Raw genomic sequence first — 6908 nt, 5'->3', positions numbered from 1 at the left:
ACAGCCCAACCCCCAGTACTGCCCAAGGAAGAGTTCGACTTTGTATTCCTGCATGCTGCAGATTCATTGAATCCGGCTTTTGCAAATCCATCTGAAGTAGTGCACGGTTTCAAATATTTGTCATATATGAAAGCAAAATCGATTTTAATCTGCACATGTATCGTAAAAGAAAATTGATGCAATTCCGCAAGCAGGCACATGCTATGAAATATTTAAAAGTTTTAAATATTTCGCATCCAAAGCATGTTTGTTCTCATAAACTTTATGATTTAATTGGTTATAGTTTCATCTCGGGTATAGCAATTTGTTCCTATTCGTATTTTCTATTGACTTTTAGGTTCGTATTCTATAGCCAATGTAATATGAGGATTTAGTTAGAACATCATAATTTTTTACCGAGGTACAACACGCCTGAGTCCGGACTTTTTGGAACTGCCTATGAAGGTACTTATCACTCAAATTGCTTCTTCGCTGGGTATGGACAGTGCACCATGTTCGTATTCAGTTCAAATGTACTACCTCTGGTCCCAAAAAATTGACACACACCTAGCCTAACTATCGTGCACGTACAGGCCTCCCTCCGCGTCGATTAAATCGGACCGGAGGGAGTAATGTGCACGACACTAGCATTGTGTAAATATTAAAAACAATTTTCTGCATATAAATTTTCTTACTTTTCTTGGTTTGAGTTGGCCAATTATGCATCTTTCTATGTGCCCACTAGGATTTTGGAGTAGAAGATTAGTAAGAAAATGCTTCCATTATTGGAACTGCCAAATATGCGTATGTTGCAACCATCTCGCATATCCAAATGCGAAAAAATGAATGTAAAATAATTAAGTGCATTAATGTACTTCAGTGAAATTTTTGTTATTGTTTTACATCCAATGTAATATGACGATTTAGTGAGATGAAACACCATCTGACTGACTCATGACTTGAACTTATATGATAGTGTGTAAAAAAAGACCAGTCGTGTCACATTCAAATAATTGATAGATTGATATACTTTGATGCTTATAATAATGTGAGATCGATTACTTCATCATACCGATCTAATGTTGTATACAAGTGAAACAAGGATTTTTTTTTGCGTAAATTCCACCGATCTCTTAATAATCACCAACACCAAATAGATCCAAAAGTAATCAAAATTATAAATATCTCATTGGATCACCTACTACATGTACTAGCGCGAGCCGAAGGGGCGCCGCCGTCCTCGCCCCTCCATCACCATATAATTTGGCACTCTTGCAAATGGCAGATCAAATATTTATAAGTAAAAGAGGAAATGCATGCCAAGTCAAACGTCCATATGCTATTTTATGATATTAAGAGTCATTTCAAGAAACAATGGCTCCAAATATAATTACACCGAATACCTATAATATTTCATAGCATAATGTTATGAAAAAAGTAGTAGTGATACCCACACAATATAGACATGCGTATCAATTAAACCATCAAATAGTTAGAACGCACTAAAGATGTTGCCCTCGCATTTGCGAGGGACACTTTGCTAGTTATCTTAATGTGTTCTAAGTGGCTTATTTTAGCAGAAATGTTGTCCTGCAGAACATCTTTTGAAGAACACACATATATGAGTCTGATTGTTAAACGTCGCAATCTATGAGAGTTGGGTGCTCTATAGTAAACTCATGAAAGGCCCTGGAGTATGACATATAAGCTCCAAACCGCGAGGAAGCCTCACGGCAGCCTAGTATCGGTCTAGGCTTTGTATGAAGCTAGTGCGCAAAAAACTTGTAGTTCAAGGCATAGTCCACTATCCAAGTTGCGATCTAGTGTAATATGAATCTTTAAGTGGAAGTTCAACTTAACAGTCTCCACGACATACCGGTATATAAAACAATGTTCTGGAAACTTATTGATGAGATGTGCCAATGAGAGTTTGTGGGGGATTGCTGGAATTTTGGGCATTTGGCCTTTCCCCATGGCCCATTATCAAATTCTGAAACTCACATGGCCCATTCCAAAAATCAGTGGCAGCACTAGTGGGGGCTAAAGTTTAGTCCCACATTGCTAGTTGATAGAGAGTTGGAGTGGTATATAAGGTGGGTTGTTCTAGTCCTAGTAAGTGAGTGAGAAGAGAGAGAGCCCTCGCGCACTCCTCCTCCTCCACCGCCCACCTTGCCACGCCACGCCTCGACGCGCCGCGGGTCGCGGGAATCTCGCCGAGCCGAGCTTATCTTTTTGCTGTTCGGGAAAATTAATTGTGTAATCAATTACGAGTCATTAACGGACGCATTACCGCAGCCGTTTCGTTCCGGTATTTTCTGGATCGTGGACTCGTACGTGGGCTGCGCTCCACGACCTTCCCGAACCACACTATATAAGCGCGGACGGAAACCCTACCCTATATCAAACGCATACGCGACTACCTGTTTCCAGTTCATTGCGCCGCCACCTTTGTCTTCCTCATCCCGTCCCTCAGCGTGCACCGATTGCCGGGACAGTAGGCCTCCGGAACCCTGCCTCTCGTGAACCTGTACGGGTGAGGGGCAATCAGGTTTTTGGGGAGCGCTCCGGCGCGACTACTGGCATCACGACGTTGTCATCGGACGACGAGTTCCTCCACACCGACAATTTCTTCCCGGACCTCAGCGACTTCTTCGACAACCTCAACATGGGCGACAACGACGCTGCTACGAAGTATGTGATCTTGTCGTTTCTCTTTCGGTTTCTGTTAGAGTTTCTTCTTCTAGTTTCCTTGGTAGATGCGATCGGTTTGTCTCGTTTACATATGATCTGTTCATCTACCTTACTAGTCTGCACGATTAGTTTATTTGTTATTTTCGTAGTCATGATTTATCAATTACTTGTATGGATTATTTTATATGGATATTTACTTATATATTCAACGTATAGATCTTGGTCATAGTGGAGGAATAATTTTCATGAGAACCCTAGATTATACTACTCGTAAATTGTTCTTCGTGCACACTTTTGGCATGCTCATAAGAAAGCAAAAGAGGACTACACGTTGTCTAGCTAGTTTGTGATATGGCAGCCTTGCAGCACTGCCCTGATTAGTATTTTATGACTCAAGAATCTGCTTTCCTTTCCCAAGGATAAACAAAAACAGAAAAGTGTCGAGCATTCCCTGAACATCAAGCATATGTGAAAGATCTGCAGTACTTTGGACTATGGAGCCCCTAGCTATTTAGTAGTGGTACTAGTGATGCTCTATTAACAAATCTGGACTGTACTTGTGTGTAATAGTTTTTTCTATTTTTTCTAGCTAATTACTACGTTCTTATTGTTCTTTCCTAGTAATACTTTTTAAATTTGTCTAGCTATCCATTATCCTACAACTTCGGCACTAATTCCAAGACCGGTGTTGAGCTCCCGTGCACGGACCCACCCCCTCTCTCTCCTACTTTTCAGATTTCTTTCTCTCCTTCCACACTTTAGTTGCAAACATAAAATTCTATAATTTTAAAACTAGAAGTTCAATTTGAAAACTGTTTGAATATTTTAGTTCCTACTAAAGAGAGCTACAAAATAAGCCCATATTGAATATATATTGACAATTTTTGAAAATGAACTTTTGAAACTTGATGATACATGATGGCAGTAGTAGAAAACGAGCATTTCTTTCGGAGCTGCCCGGTGACATAGGCATCCGTGATGGGCCTGCCGAATAAGGTACCCGAGAGTAACTGAAGGCCCAAGACCCGAAGTTTTATAAAGCTCGGAAGTCCAATAAGCGTCGATATGGAAAATAGAGATAGATTAGGTATAATAGACTTGTATTATTACGGGAAGGACTCAAATAAGTCTCCCGGACTTTGTAACTTGTACGATATGAAAACCTCGGCTCCACCTCCTATATAAAGGGGAGCCGAGGGAGAAAGAAAGGATCGAACCATTGTTAACACCAACCCTAGCTTTTAGCAGTCGAGCACCTTTTCGGCTGAAACCTTCGAGATCAACTTGCCCTCTACTTTCCGTGAAACCCTAGTCTACAACTTGTAGGCATTGACAAGTTAATACCTTGTCAATTGGTGCCGTCTGTGGGAATTGGAGGCGACAAGGAGCTGATCTCGATGGCACGTTCAACATCTTCGACTTCATCGGTGGCAAGCAACACGATGGACGGAGGTAAACAGATCAAAACTGGTCTCGTTGATTTTGTACCTCACCCTCCTGCCCGTGTGGATGCATATGCCTATCTGGAGGAGACAATGAAGATTACGTTCGGGAGCTTCCACTTCTGCGTCGAGAGAGAAGGATCACATCGCCTAGCGGCACCGATTTTTTCGGGACCGTTAGCAGTTGATTCCGATTTCTCGGGATCATTGGCATCAATCGAGTCAAGCGACAAGGAAACTTCGTCGGCAAGCTACGCCAAGCGCGCCGGCGGCGGAGAACTCGCCGATCTGCTCGGCGGGATGTATTTCGGGTCGTTCACGGATTCCGATCTGAACAGCGACTCGGAAAGCATCGACAGCTTCAACTTCATCGACAGATCTACTTATATTCGGGAGGTCTTCACCGATCGTTACGACGGTGTCACTGGCCCCGAAGATGAAAACATAATGATAAAATATCATCAAGTTTGTGCAATTGGTGAATCAAGTCGCCAGGAGGATGAAACATCAGAGGCTTTCGATGATCTAGAAAATCCATACATCGATCCCGCTGATCTCACGCGAGGATTGGGAAACAAATACGTCGGGCCCACACCGCGGGAGAAACTACAACTTCCGCAGGTAGCCTGGGACAGAGCAGCCAGAGCCATGAACGGCACGGAGCCGATGACCATCACCGCTACATTACAAGAGATGCAAGCGTATCAATATAGACTCACTCGTGCCAGACGAGAGACAGAAAAAGAAAAAGTTATACTAGAGCAGAGAAAAGTTGCGGCCTCAGCATCGAGTAGGCGCAGAGCCAACCTGAGCCAACATTCAGGAACTTCAGGAGATAGTCACCGAGCAGCGCGCGCGAGAGGAAGATCGCGGCTGGCCCATGTGCCTGAGCATGAAAGAGAGAATCTGATACAAAATCTCGACATGTCCTTTATGTCGATAGATACAAGAGGGCACATCATCCCCAAAACACCAGAAGCAGGATATATGGCGACACATGCTTTCATATTAGCATCTAAGCCACCTGCAGGAGATCCTAGAGAAGCGTTGTACAACATGGCCATGGTAGGAGTTGGAGTCATGGGGACAGCGATACAAGGAGCAAGTACAACGCAACCCGATAGCGCACCGAGGCAAAATAATCTTCAGCCTACTTCGGCAGCGCGAGATCCTCCTCAAGCTGGGGATCCAAGAGACACAACGATACAAGCGCGAGTCGATACATCACGGCAACAGAGAAGAGAACATCGACAATCACCAGAAGTCGTCGAAGAGGATATGTGCGGGCTCCCCTGTTTTACTCTACGAGTCCGTAAAACTCGGGTTCCTACTGGGTTTAAGCTACCCGACAATTACAAAAAGTTCGATGGCTTGCAAGATCCAGATGATTGGCTGGTAGATTACCTGGAAACAGTGAAATTAACAGGTGGAACCCGAGCAACTGCCATGCAGAGCATCCAGGTTCACCTCAGCGGAGCCGCAAGATCGTGGATAAAGAAGTTACCAGAAGAATCCATCGACAACTGGGAAACTTTCGAGGACTTGTTCGTAAAGAATTTCTGCTCAACGTGCAAGAAACCTGCGTCAATAGAGGTGTTGAGAGCCTGCAACAGAAGTATGATGAACCAATGAGGATGTACATCTAGCGATAGAACATCATAAAAAATTCGGCAGAGAACATATCTGACGAAAGAGCAATCGACGCATTTGTTGCGGGATCCGAAGAAGAGACTTGATCGAGGACTTGGGCAGATCTAGGCCTCGAACAATAGCAGATCTTATGGAGATAGCGAATCACTGGGAAGATGGTGAAGATGATGTTAATAATAAATGGCACAGATCACCCGAAGAAGATCGCAACAGGAGCAATAACCAAGATAGGCGACGATATTCTCGTCAGTATTCATATTATGACGGTCCCAGCCGTGGTGGCTGGCTTCCGAGGAAACAGTGGAGGAAATCATCGGGATGATTACCAGAGAGGCAATGAGGAGCACAATTATCATCGAGATGCGCCAAGCTCCAGCAGACAAAATATTCGCCAAGGTTCCCGAGGCCATATAATATATCACCCGCAGATCTTCTGAACGGGCCATGCCAGATGCATTTTTTCATCGACAGTGACAGAAAAAGACAGTCAGGGCACCTTCAGAAAGACTGTCGAACATTCCTAGCTCTGCATAGATACGCGGAGCACACAAATGCACAAGCAATAAACAGGGGACCAAGGAGTGAGGTTCACCTGCCACCTCCACCCGCGATTACTAGTGAAAATCAACATCAGTTGCAATTGGCGGTAGCTCCAACAATCCCAGATCCTTACATTGACACAACAGGGGCAGTGTCGATGATTCACAAGGGGAGGCCCTCGAACAGGCCGCGTAAGGTAATTTCGCGACAGGTATACATGGCAGAGAAGATGCCTCCACCAACCATCGAGTACCTCAATTGGTCAGGGAAGGACATGGGATTCACTCAAGCGGATCACCCGCCCCAAGTACCTCGACCAGGACAAGCAGCCATGATTTTACCGGTAGTGGTCGCAGGATTCGAGGTCTCGCGTATATTCGTAGATGGAGGGACCAGCTTGAATCTCATATACGCAGACACTTTGAGAAAGATGAACATCTCTTTGGCAAATCTGACTCCAACAGATACGCGCTTCCATGGCATCACACCAGAGAAGCCGAACTATCCTTTGGGCAAGATAAACCTCGACGTGCAATTTGGAACTCGAGAAAATTACAGAAGGGAGAAGTTGCAGTTTGAGGTTATCGACTTTCCGTCACAGTATCA

This window comes from Lolium rigidum, chromosome 4 (assembly GCF_022539505.1).
Source record: "Lolium rigidum isolate FL_2022 chromosome 4, APGP_CSIRO_Lrig_0.1, whole genome shotgun sequence".
NCBI classification, from domain to species: domain Eukaryota; kingdom Viridiplantae; phylum Streptophyta; class Magnoliopsida; order Poales; family Poaceae; genus Lolium; species Lolium rigidum.
The sequence above is the reverse complement of the archived record's forward strand: the minus strand, read 5'-3'. Positions refer to the sequence as shown.